Source organism: Nicotiana tabacum, chromosome 8, assembly GCF_000715075.1.
Source record: "Nicotiana tabacum cultivar K326 chromosome 8, ASM71507v2, whole genome shotgun sequence".
Taxonomy (NCBI): Eukaryota; Viridiplantae; Streptophyta; class Magnoliopsida; order Solanales; family Solanaceae; genus Nicotiana; species Nicotiana tabacum.
In genome coordinates, this window is record NC_134087.1 from 187,930,646 (window position 1) to 187,943,971 (window position 13,326).

At 37.5% G+C, this 13,326-nt stretch overlaps 1 pseudogene; it reads left to right on the forward strand.

Annotated features, from left to right (window-relative positions):
- The first annotated feature begins 11,426 nt into the window (after positions 1-11,426).
- LOC107765112 (tetratricopeptide repeat domain-containing protein PYG7, chloroplastic-like) lies at positions 11,427-12,803 on the forward strand (annotated as a pseudogene).
- Positions 12,804-13,326: the final 523 nt, after the last annotated feature.

The window sequence follows — 13,326 nt, forward strand, 5'->3', positions numbered from 1 at the left end:
TAAGCGGGTATGTTCTTATTTCTAGTTTGGAGTTTCTGCACACATTTTATTCTGGTTTTATTACATTATCTATGGGTTTGGTCAGCATTATTCGGTCTTCATTCACTCCTTTTTTTTTTTTTACCTTGGATGTCTGATTTGTGGATTTCTTTTGCTATAAATTTTGAAATAAGGCGCAAAATATGCTCTTTGGAACAGTTATTGTTGACCTACTGTGGGCATATTGTTTAACCAAAAAATGAAATTTTAGTCAAAGCTAGAATTTAGAAGAACATGGGTAACTGATAATCAAAAGAGTGTATAAAAGGAAGTAATTTAGGTAGCAAGAGAGTAATCAAGAGAAAAACAAGTAAACCAAAGTTTATATGAATAGTATTTTTTTTGTCCTTACAATTGATTAGATATCTCCCTTTTATAGATATCTTGGAGATATACGTTTTGCCCAAATCATAATGAGGCTATTATGAGTAATTAAAGACATTGAATGCTACGTTACATAATCATTACATTTAATATAAATTCTCTAACGTATTCCACATTTAATGTCTATTAAATGCCGTATCTGCACTCTTTTCTATTGTCAGATTCATTCCTTTTGATTCTTAGACATAAATGACTTAGATAGGTGCGGGCGATGGGTTATTTGTATACCTTCTCGTGCCTCTTCCTCTGCCATTTGCTCGTATCTGTTGCAACTCGTGCCTCTTGGCTAGTTTTAATTCTTTGATCATTTGACCAGTCTACGTGTTTCGACACGTCACCTTTATATTTAAATACAATTTTTTCCAATACATATAGTACCTCCACTTTTCATTTATTCATCAGTTGAATATTTGGGAAGTGGATTTCATTAAAAGAGAATTTTTGTCACCATTAATGCTTTGACAAAATTGACGCTTCAATTGTCGCTTCCATTTAATGCTCCGTACACGTGTCATTTTTCCATTGGTTCTGCAATTTTGCAGCCTTTTCAAGGCTTTTTACGGCTCCACTATTCACGAAGTGCCAGTTATCATTATTATGGTCCTTCCATCACTGCACTTTTACCTTTGGCGGTGGCTTATTAATATAAATATAACTTCTTTCCTTGTCTTTTACCACATAAAGCTTATTGAACACTTAATTCCTCAAATCTCAGTTCACTTCTTCCTCACATTATTCTTCTTCGCCATGTCTTCACCAAATCCTAACCCTAGGAGAGTTCACATTGTTGATACCTTCCCTAATGCCCCATTATACATAGAAAGGGAGGTAGGCTTCGTAGCTTAGGGTCTACTCGTGGTGGTGGTTCGTCTATACATTCTCCTAGTTCTGGTCCTTCTTATAGAACCAGAGGTTCCCTTTCTCACAAATCTTCTTCTAGGGATAAAGAACCTTCTAAACAATTACGTAAGCCTTTAGTAGAGGAGATAGTCCCTACAAAACTATCTTTTTACCATGATAGGGAATCTTTTAGAAACCAGGTTTCCGCTTTAGATCGTGTTGACGCTTGCCCCACTCAAATTACAGAAGTTTTGACTCATGTAGTTCGCAAAGACTGCCATTGGAGTAATGATTTTTCCATTATTATCCCTAATCCAAATCAGAGTTACTTCTTACTTGACTGAGTTCTCTTTTGTTTATACATACCCTTTCACTTTAGGGTTCAAACCAGCTATTGACCCAGTCATTCTTGAATTTTGCCGTTTTTTTAATGTCTGTTTGGGTCAAATTGGCCCAATCATATGGAGGGTTGTTGCCTGTTTGAGGCATTTAACTAATATGGCTGACGTTTCCTTTACTTTCCCTCACCTGATTCATCTTTACTTCCCTAGACTTTTCTGTAATAGTGTTTTTACCCTAGTGGCCAGGAGTAAGAGGGTTTTAGTGAGCCTTGAAGATGATAAGGACCGTGGCTGGTACGCCCGAGTTGCTACCCCCATTGTTGGTTTAGTGGGTGAGAATAACGTTCCCTTCCCTGAGAAGTGAAATTTTGCACGTAAGTTTTTTATCCATCTCGTGCCTTTTTCCTTCAAGTTTATCAACTTCTCTAATTTTGCTTTTTTTAGCAACCATGGGAGTGGTGGAGGATATTCCCAATTTTCGTGGTTGGGTAGATAAATTGCTGAAGACCGTACCAATAGATGGTAGGTCTTGGAAAACACTTTCTAACCATTACGGTTGGAAAGTAAAGACTCATGGTAAGAGTTTTTATTTCATCTTTCACGCATATATATATATATTTCTTTATTTAAGAGTTTATATTTTGTTCTTTCATGCCTATATTTTCCTTTATTGTTCTAACTTCCATCATTCTTTTTATCAGGATTTGCTATTCGAGGAGTTACTGCTGAAGCAGTTGCGGCCTCTCGTGTCTCTTCAATAACCCGTATCTCTTTAGAACGAGCCCGAGAAATAGTCTTGGGTTCTTCTTCTGGTTCTTCTTCTGCGAAAAGGAAAACTGTTGAAGAAGAAGACTCTGAAGAAGAGGAAGATGGGGGTTCCCTGGTGACGAGGCCACGAGCTAGGAGACGCATCGTCTCTGATGACGAAGCTGAAGTTTCCCCTCGTCTTTCTGTTTCTCTTACCGAACCTGTTGAAACCCCAGTAATAATTCCTGACGATGACGTCACTCCTCATGATACTCATGAGTCTATTGATCAACTTTTCTTCAGCGGTTTTGGTAGTGGAAGCTTAGGGCTTGTTTTAGATGAAATACCCTTATCTTCTTTTTTAACTCTCGTGCTTGTGATTCCTTCCTTACCAACCCGAGCTATTTCTATTCCTTCTTCTACTGTTTTCACTTCCTCTACCATTGTTCTTTCGACAATTCCCCCTCCTATCGTTCACCATACGGAAATAGGCACTTCAAGTAGAAGTGCCGCTATGAGGAGGGTAACCATTGAAGTTCCTGCTGATAGCAGCCTTTTGAGGAAGTCACGTCAAGCATATGTATGGCTGGAACCTTTAATTGGTCCAATTGAAAAATCAAAGCTGGAGAGACATAGTTCCTTAACTCTAATGAATGATATCATGCATGCCACTTTGAAGGTATTTTCCTTCTCTCCCTTCTTTACTTTGTAAAAAAAAAAATTTATCTTTGGGATTCTTATATTCTTATTTCCCTTCCTTTTTTTAGGCCAATCTTATCGGCATAGAAATGATGAACAGGATCCCTCTCTTGGAGAAGGTAGCACGTGATTCTCAGTTGGAGGCGATCAATTGGAAGGAACAATTTGAGAGTGCACAAATTGATATGGAAGATTTACAAGAAAGCAAAAGTACCTTAGAGCAGCAGGTGCAGGCTTTAACTTCAGAGTTAGCGGTTGTAAAAGCTTCCTCAAGCCAAGCAGAAAAAGACAAAGAACGTCTCGAATCTTCCTTCTCAGAGCAATTATCTAAGGCCAGCGACGAGACTCTATAGAGTTGAAGGCTCTTTTGAGTCAAAAAGAAGTTTACCCTGGGGAGCTCGTGCAAAGCTTAACTCAAGCACAAGAAGACCTTCGAGTCTCGGCTGATAAGGTTCGTGCTTTAGAGAGCTCTCATGCCTCTCTTCAAGCTTCTTACAACTCCGCCTTGGTTGAAAATGAAGAGCTAAAGAATGAGATTGCTGATTGGGAAAAGGATTATGAGACCCTTGAAGAAAAATCTGTTGTTGAGGTAAGTTGGGCATTTTTGAATTCACGTCGTGATACCCTAATTGAAGCTGGCCAAGAAAAATTCAACCTGGAGTCGGAGTTAGCTAAGATCAATGAAACTATTGAAAAAGCTCAGCAAACTCAGGATTTCCCTTCTCCCGTGGTTGAAGCTCCCGTGAATGTTGAAGCTGATACGGGTATCCCAACTCTTTCAAGCCCAATCGAGCATGTTGCTGCAAGCCAAGTTGAAACTGCATCTGTTGATGCACCTGCCCAAATTGAGCCCGCTGTTATTGATGTTCCTACTTCAGTTTCACAAACTTCTCAGTGACCAGTTTTAATCATTTGAATGATTTTGTTTTTGTTTTTATTTTGAAAAATTGTAATCAAACCCTTTGCTTCATTTGAGGGTTCATTTTGGAAACGCAAGTCCCCAAGTCTTTTATGGGGCAATCTGTATAAACAATTTTATAGTTTTATGACTAAGTTCGAACTTAGTCTTAGATTTTTTATATATTAAGAAGTTTTTCATGTTATTATCTTAAACTTTTGTTTGTTTTATTCTTGACTTTATTTTTAAAGACTTACAGAATAATTTGCATTTTTATTTTTCGAAAATGCTTCTGTTAACCTCATGACTAATTAATTTAAACATGAGTTTTATAAAACAGGGCCCTTTTATATTTTGACACTTAATGAAGAAGACGTCTCAACTTTATAAAGGTGTTGTCATACGATAAAAGAAATAGGAACACACATGTTTCTTTGAAATAACTTTGACAAGTTTTGAATAATACTTTACATGTATTTGAATTACATCTATAACTTTCTCGTAACTGTTTTTCTTGTAACAGATTTTTTTCAAAAGAAGAATAATAGACACGGGGTTTTTCATTATAACCCGTTTTAGTACATAGCCTTTACCCTAACTATAGTGAGGTTTTTCTTTGGCCTTAGCTCGTAGCTCCATCTCGTGACTTTTACTCTACACTTGACTCTTTTAGGCTTGATTTTTCCTTAATCTTATTTGCCTTCTTTATACACATATCTGTGTATATTATGTAGTCCCCCAAGTGTTTGAGTGTTGAAGTATGAAGCCTCGAGCACTTGATAGTTTATTTCATTTGGTCCTATTCCTAAAAAGGAAAAACATACGGGACTCGGAGATGCGATTATAGATGAAGATTGTTTAACTCGTTTAAATTTCTATCAGAATAACTATAACCCTAGGTCAGGAATTTTAGGTTATTCCGTGTGCCTTACAGGTCGTGACTCATCATTTAGTACAGGTTAGCTTTTTTTTTCTATCATCTAAAATCGTTAGTAAAATTTTAACAATTAAAAAATTAAATTTAAAATGGTGATACCTGACCGTGGGTATTCCTTAGAAATAGTATCTCTTCAAATGAACAGCAGTCCAATGTGAAGGTGGTATCTTGCCATCCATTGTCTCCAGCTCATATGCTCCCTTTCCTGTAATATCACGAACTCTATAGGGTCATTCCCATGTTGGACTTAATTTACCCGCGTTAGCTGCCTTTGTAGATTGAAAAACCTTTTTAATCACGAAGTCCCCCACTTTGAAGAATCTGAGGCGTGCTTTTCGGTTGTAATATCGTTCTATGACTTGCTTTTGTGCTGCCATTCTTATTAATGCAGCTTCTCTTCTCCCCTCGAGTAAATCTAGATTGATCCGCATCTCCTCGTCATTAGATTCTTGTGTCACCTGTGTGAACCGTGTACTTGGTTCCCCTATCTCAACTGGAATTAAAGCCTCAGCTCCATAAACCAATGAAAACGGAGTTTCTCCTGTACTTGTTTTTGCAGTTGTGCGATATGCCCACAAAACTCCAGGTAACACTTCAGGCCAGTTACCTTTTGATTCCTCTAATCGTTTCTTTAAATTATTGATAATAACCTTGTTTGTTGATTCTGCTTGCCCATTACCCACCGGATGATAAGGTGTTGACGTAATCCTTTTAATTTGCCAACTTTGAAAGAATTCTGTGATTTGAGCTCCAATAAATTGAGGGCCATTATCACACACGATCTCCTTTGGTACACCGAATCGGCATATGATATTACGCCAAATAAAATCTTTGACTTTCTTTTCTCGCACCTGTTTAAATGTTCTTGCGGCCACCCATTTAGTAAAATAATCAGTGAGTATGGGCAGAAACTTTACATGTCCTTTTGCTTGTGGTAATGGACCCACGATATCTATTCCCCATTTCATAAATGGCCATGGCGCAATGACCGGGTGTAATAACTCCGCAAGTCTATGCATATTGTTACCGTACCTTTGACATTTATCACATTTGGCCACGAAACTTTCTACTTCTTCTTCCATTTTAAGCCAGTAATAACCTGCCCTAATTAAGGTTCTTACCAATGACCTTCCTCCTGCATGATTCCCGCAATGTCCCTCGTGTATTTCTTTCATTATATACTCCGTTTGCGAAGGTCCGAGGCATCTTGCTAAGGGACCACCGAACATTTTACGATATAAATTGCCTTGCTTTAAGCAGTACCGAGCAGCCTTCTTTCGCAGCGCATGAGCTTTCTTCTTATCATCAGGGACGATACCATACTACAAAAAAACAACAATCTCATTCCTCCAATCCCAAGTTAAATTATTAGAATTTACCTCATTCTTATCAGGATCGAGAACTGAATGAAATAAATGTATAACTGAGGCGTTTGCATCGCTTGCCACATCAGCTGCAGATGCGAGATTAGCTAGGGCGTCTGCTTCAAAATTTTCATCCCTTGGTATTTGTATAACTTTCCAGGTTTGAAATTGCATTATCAATTCCCGTACCTTTTCTAAGTATTGTTGCATCCTTGCTTCCCTAGCTGTATAAGTCCCCAGCATTTGATTAACCACGAGTTGCGAATCACTCTTAATTATAATCTGATTTATGCCAAGATCTCGTGCCAATTCTAGACCTGCAATCATAGCCTCATACTCCGCTTCATTGTTAGTTATGGAGTGACATTTAATAGCTTGTCGAATGGTCTCACCCATAGGTGGTACCAAGGCAATCCCTAAACCTGCACATTTACATTAGATGAGCCATCAGTGAATAAAGTCCAAGTTTCTGGGTTGGCTCCATTGAATACCTGCAATTCTTTTTCTGCTTCTAATTGCATCCCTTGGCTAAAATCAGCCACGAAATCAGCTAACACTTATGATTTTATAGCAGTTCTAGGTTGGTATGTGATTTCTATTCACTTAACTCTATTGCCCACTTAGCTAACCTACCTAATAACTCATGCTTATGTAATATATTACATAAAGGGTAGGCAGTTACTACAGCGATATGATGATATTGAAAGTAAGGTCTTAACTTTTTAGATGCCATGATTAATGCAAGTGCAAGTTTTTCTAACTGAGGATACCGTGTCTCTGCATCTAACAAAGATTTACTAACATAGTAGATAGGGGATTATTTACCTTGTTCTTCTCGGACCAAAATAGCGCTTACCGCAACTTCCGAAACAGCAAGGTAAATGAGTAGTCTTTCCCCAGCCTTTGATTTTGCCAGCAAAGGTGGATTTGATAAGTACATTTTCAAATTCCTGAGTGCCTGTTGACATTCCTCATTCCATTCAAAATGATCTTGCTTCTTAAGGGCTGAGAAGAATTTAAAACACTTCTCTGATGATTTAGAAATGAATCTTCCCAAGGCTGCAATTCTCCCTGTTAATCTTTGAACTTCTTTTTTGTTTGAAAGTATATCAGGGATTTCCTCAATAGCCTTAATCTGTGCAGGATTTATTTCAATACCACGGTTAGAAACAAGAAAACCCAAAAACTTGCCTGATGCAACGCCAAATGCACATTTTTCGGGATTTAACTTCATATTAAATTTGCGCAAAATTGAAAATGTGTCAGATAAGTGTGATATGTGATCTTTTGAATAATGAGTTTTAACAAGCATATCATCTATATATACCTCCATAGTCTTTCCTAAATGCTCTTGAAACAATTTGGTAACTAACCTCTGATACGTTGCACCTGCATTCTTTAGACCAAAGGGCATTACTTTATAACAGTAAGTCCCCTGTCTGTTATGAATGAAGTTTTTTCTTCATCTCCTAGATCCATTTTAATCTGATTATAACCTGAATATGCATCTAAAAAACTTAATAGTTCGTGACCTACAGTTGCATCAATCAATTGATCTATGTGTGGTAATGGAAAAGAATCTTTAGGGCAGGCTTTATTAAGATCTGTGTAATATACACAAACCCGCCACTTACCGTTCTTCTTTGGAACTACAACAGTGTTAGCTAACCAGTTAGGATACTTTACCTCACGAATGGAACCATTTTTTAGCAATTTTTGGACTTCTTCTTGAATCACCTGATTCTGAAAGTTCCTTGCTTTCTTTTCTTTTGCTTGACAGGAGGGTATGATGGATCTTCATTTAGTTTATAAGTCATCACCTCCGGTGGTATTCCTATCATATCAGAATGGGACCAAGCAAAGCAGTCCACGTTAGTTTTCAAAAATTCAATTAACTTACCGATCATACCTTGGCTAAGATTGGCTCAAACATAGACTTTTTTATCAGGCCATTGAGCAAATAACACGACAGGCTCTAATTCCTCTATTGTTGTTTTGATATTTTCATTCTCTTCTGGTTCTTGAATGGTATCAGGCCTTGAATCTACATCTGTTTGCCCTTGTTCAGTTGAGGTTTGTGTTGTGGTGACCTCAACTGCCTTCTGTGATTGCTATTTACCTTCATTTCTCGTGCTTGTATCTGCAACAGAGTTGATAGCCCTGGCTGTATGTTGATCTCCACGAATTTGACAGATTCCCCATGGCGATGGAAATTTAATAACTTGATGCAAGGTTGAAGGAACAACATCCATTTCGTGGATCCATGGTCTCCCAAGAATCATGTTGTAAGCCATCTCCATATCTACCACCTGGAACTTTGTATCTTTAACGACTCCTTCAGCGAATGTGGTGAGTGTTACCTCTCCTTTCGTGAGGACACTAGAAATATCAAATCCAGATAGAGTATGCGCCTTTGGTATCACTTTATCTTCTGTTTGCATCTCACGTAATACTCTTAGTAAAATAATGTTCACGAAACTACCTGGATCAATCAAAACTCATTTCACATTAGTATCATGTGCAATTAAAGATATTACCAGTGCGTCGTTATGAGAGGTTAATACGCCATCTACATCTGCGTCATTGAATGTAATGTTGTCTTCCTCTAAAACATGCCGCACCCGTTTCCCTTGGGTAATTGTTACTTAAGAAATTTTGTTAGCTGCAGTATATGATATACCATTGACGTTTTCACCCCCACTTATAACGTTGACAGTTCTTTTGGGAGAAGGTGGTTTTGGAGGCTCCTGTCTGTTCTTCATGTAAGCTTGCTTGCCTTTCTCACTGAACAACTCAGTAAGATATACTTGTTTTAATAAATGATCAACTTCACTTTGTAAAAATCTGCAATCTGCTATTTTATGTCCGTGGTCATTATGAAACTCGCACCAATGGTCAGGGTTGCGCCTGTTTGGATTCGATCTTATTTCCTTTGGCCATCGAACCTTATATCTCATGCTTCTCAAAACAGCTACGAGCTCGGAGGTGCTGACGTTGAAGTTGTAACCACCGAATCTCACTTTTAAATATCTATCATCATCTCGTGACTCATAGTTGTTTCGCTCGTTCCTGAATCTTGATGAAGAACCCGATTCTCTGTTTCTTGATCTGTGATCGTACCTTTGATTATCCTGCTTTGACCGTGAGTCCTTTCCCGCAGGTCCCATGTAAGGCTCGTACTTATTTTTACCGGATCTTTTTTCGGTCTCCGCACGTCTCGAACTTACCTTTTCTTCTTTTTGAAATCGTGGAATAGTATCTTCCTCAATCCTCAACTTCATGCTATACCTCTTATAAACATCATTCCATGTTGTAGCCGGGAATTCTCAAAGGCTTTCCTTGAGTCTCCTCGTAGCTTCCGAACGTTTTTCATTCAAATTGTTTGTGAAAGCTATAGCTGCCCAATTGTCAGGTACACGTGGCAATGTCATTCTTTCACGTTAAAATCTGTCCACGAATTCTCTAAGCAGTTCTGAGTCCCCTTGATTAATTTTGAAAATATCCTCCATTCTTTTCTCTACTTTTTTAGATCCCGAGTGTGCTTTGATGAAAGAATCTGCAAGCTCAGCAAAAGAATTTATAAAATTTTCGGGTAAAAGAGAATACCATGTTAGCGCTCCTTTGGTGAGAGTTTCACCAATTTTTTTGACTAATACTGATTCAATATCTTGCTTAGTCAAATCGTTGCCTTTTACGCCCGTTGTGAATGCAGTCACGTGATCTCGTGAGTCTGTTGTTCCATCATATTTTGGAATATCAGGCATTTTGAACTTTTTGGAATTGGGAGTGGAGCAGCACTTGGCTTCCAGGGTTGTTGCGAATATCTATCCATATCTACCCCTTTGATTATGGGCGGCACCCCGGGTATCTGCTCTATGCGCTCACTTTGCTCCTTGAGCTGTTTCTACAAGGTTAGTACTAAATTTTGTAAATTTGAATTTAACTAAATTACCTGGTTCTCCATCTTGCGATTCACTGAGGGTTCCACCGCTGCCTGAATTAACAAGCCCGGAACGAGGGTTCTCCAGAGTGTTGTTATTTGGAGTAGGTGTGGGTGGTGCAGCAGGTAACTGGCTAACCAAGGCCTGAATGGCTTTATTGACCTGTGCGGTAATAAGTTTTTGCAAAGCCTCATCCATAGCTTCAACATTTTCGAATTGAGCCTGTCCATCTGTATGAGATATCTCAGGAGTGCCTTCACGAGATCGCCGAGGAGAGCCTTGTGGAAAAATAATCAGTGCGTTATTATCCTGAGGGTCTCTCTGAAGTTGTTGGTTTATTTGGGTTTCTTGGTTTCCTTGAATGTTATCATTGTTTTTCGATATAGTTGAAGCAACAAGGAAAGTTAAGCGAAAAGAAAATAGATTATCAGATTCCCGGTAACGGAACCAATTTGTTTAACCAAAAAATAAAATTTTAGTCAAAGCTAGAATTTAGAAGAACACGGGTTACTGATAATCAAAAGAGTGTATAAAAGGAAGTAATTTAGGTAGCAAGAGAGTAATCAAGAGAAAAACAAGTAAACCAAAGTTTATATCAATAGTATTTTTTTTGTCCTTACAATTGATCAGATATCTCTCTTTTATAGATATCTTGGAGATATACGTTTTGCCCAAATCATAATGAGGCTATTATGAGTAATTAAAGACATTGAATGCTACGTTACATAATCATTACATTCAATACAAATTCTCTAACATATTCCACATTTAATGCCTATTAAATGCCGTAGCTGCACTCTTTTCTATTGTCAGATTCATTCCTTTTGATTCTCGGACATAAATGACTTAGATAGGTATGGGTGTTGGGTTATTTGTATACCTTCTCGTGCCTCTTCCTCTGCCATTTGCTCGTATCTGTTACAACTCGTGCCTCTTGGCTAGTTGTAATTCTTTGATCATTTGACTAGTCTACGTGTTTCGACACGTCATCTTTATATTTAAATACAATTTTTCCCAATACACATATATATATAAATATATATTTTATTATGTGTGTGAGATTACTTCACAACATGGGATAATACTAAGTATGTTGTTGTTGTGCGTGGGATAAACTTCCTTGCTTACTGTAAAGCTTAAATCATATATCTGTCTCTTTGGCTTTTTTCCAAGAGACTGAAGAGTTATGCTTGAAGTATTATATCTGTCACCAGTGTCAGTAGCCACATACCGGGAATGATGGTCAGTTGAACACCCCGGCCTTATTCGAAAATTATACTGTGTAAATAAAAAATTGTATTACGTATATATGTCAAAAGTTTTTCTTGTACACATATATTAAACATTGAACACCCTTAGCGACATTTCTAGTTTCGCCACTGTCTGTAGCTAATGCTTCTTCAAATGCCCCAACAAAATTCAATCTTGATGCTTCCAAGTTCACTCCCTATTACGCAAAAAATCAGAAAAGGACACTAACAAAAGACCCTTATAGCAGATAGAATCATTCTCACTTTTGGTTCCAGAGAAGTTGCTGAATGTGAACATATTACAACTAGTAGTCAGGTTCTTTCTCCATCTGCTTTGTCATTTTGGTCTTTTTTCTGGTTGACGTCTCTTCTATCTTGTTATGTATGCTGCTTTTACATGGTTTCTTGGTGATGTTATTATTGTGGTACCTATGCTTTCCTAAGCTGAGGGTCTATTAGAAACAGCCTCTCTACCTCTACAAGGTAAGGGTAAGGTCTGCGTACACACTACCCTCCTCAGACCTTGCTATATGGGATTATACTAGGTATGTTGTTGTTGTTGTTTTCTGGTTGATATCTGGGAAAGTGGCATCAGCGAGTGAAGGTGTGAGAGTAAACATGGTTTATGAGGTCAGAAATTTGTTTGAATTGGGAATCCAGCGTATGTAACTACCTGCTTTTACTACTAGCATTGCTTGTGGTTGGAAGCCTCTTTGTGATTAGGCAAGTCTTTGTCTGCAGAGAGTTTGATCTTCTGCCGAAGAATTGCAAGAGCAAGTTATAACTGGTGGTTCTAGCTAGTCCGACAAAGCTTTTCGAACTTGGACCTGTGATATTGAGACAAAATTTCTACCAAGCTGCTGCCGAGCATCTGCTTCAGGCAGGGACAGAACTAGGGGTCCAACCCTTCGCCGGAAAGTTAATATACTGTATATACAAGGTCAAAATTATATTATATTATATATATATTAGATATTGTATCTCTTTGGCTTCTTCAGAAGTTTTACTTCTTAATATTTTCAGTCTCCATAGTGAAAATTATGGCCCGCCACTGACTTTAGGTGGTAGAAAAGTGGGATGGAGATAATCAGGACCTTGAGCAAGTTTACAATGCCCTTGGTGTCAGTTATCTAGTTGATAGGAAAATTGACAAGGGAATTGCTCAGTGTGAGAATGCTGTAATGCTCTCAAAGCATTTGAAGAGGTCCTTTTTTATCCAAATACCAAAATAGCTCGTCCTAGGCGCGGCACATTGAAGGATAAAGTGAAGATGTGCAAAGGAGTACCTGTCAAATATAAGAAGAGTTCATACATGAGGCTTGTTAGTGTTTTTACACACAGGGCCGGCTCTAACATAGTATAAGGTAAGGCAAGTGCCTCATTTTACGAATAAGGAGTATATTTTATAGGTTTATAGGTATTTCTTTTTAAAAAAAATTATATGTATATAATATTTTTGTACTTTCCATATAAAAAGAAAGAAAAACTTTAAGATATATTAATAAATTAAAGTTTAAAATAGTAGGTAAATAGTTGTCACTTTGATTTGATTTGACAACTTTACTTTTTATTCTTCCAAGTAATCCCTAATCAACGTTTCAATTCTATTTCTAGTATTCATTCATTCTTCATATTCCAGAAGACATGTCTTCTTCTTTCCTCTTTATTTATGATTCATGCTCATCTTTTTAATTCTTTCTATTGGATCTCTTTCTTTCTCCAAGACTCCAACAAGCCAACAACTAAATATTTTGGAATCAAAGTCTTCAAACTTCTTGAATCAGTCAGTCATTGGGTAATATCATCTAACTTTCTAGTATTTTTTTTATTTGTTATTTATTATTTAATTAATTTTACTCTGTACATATTGTTTAATTTTTTTTAGA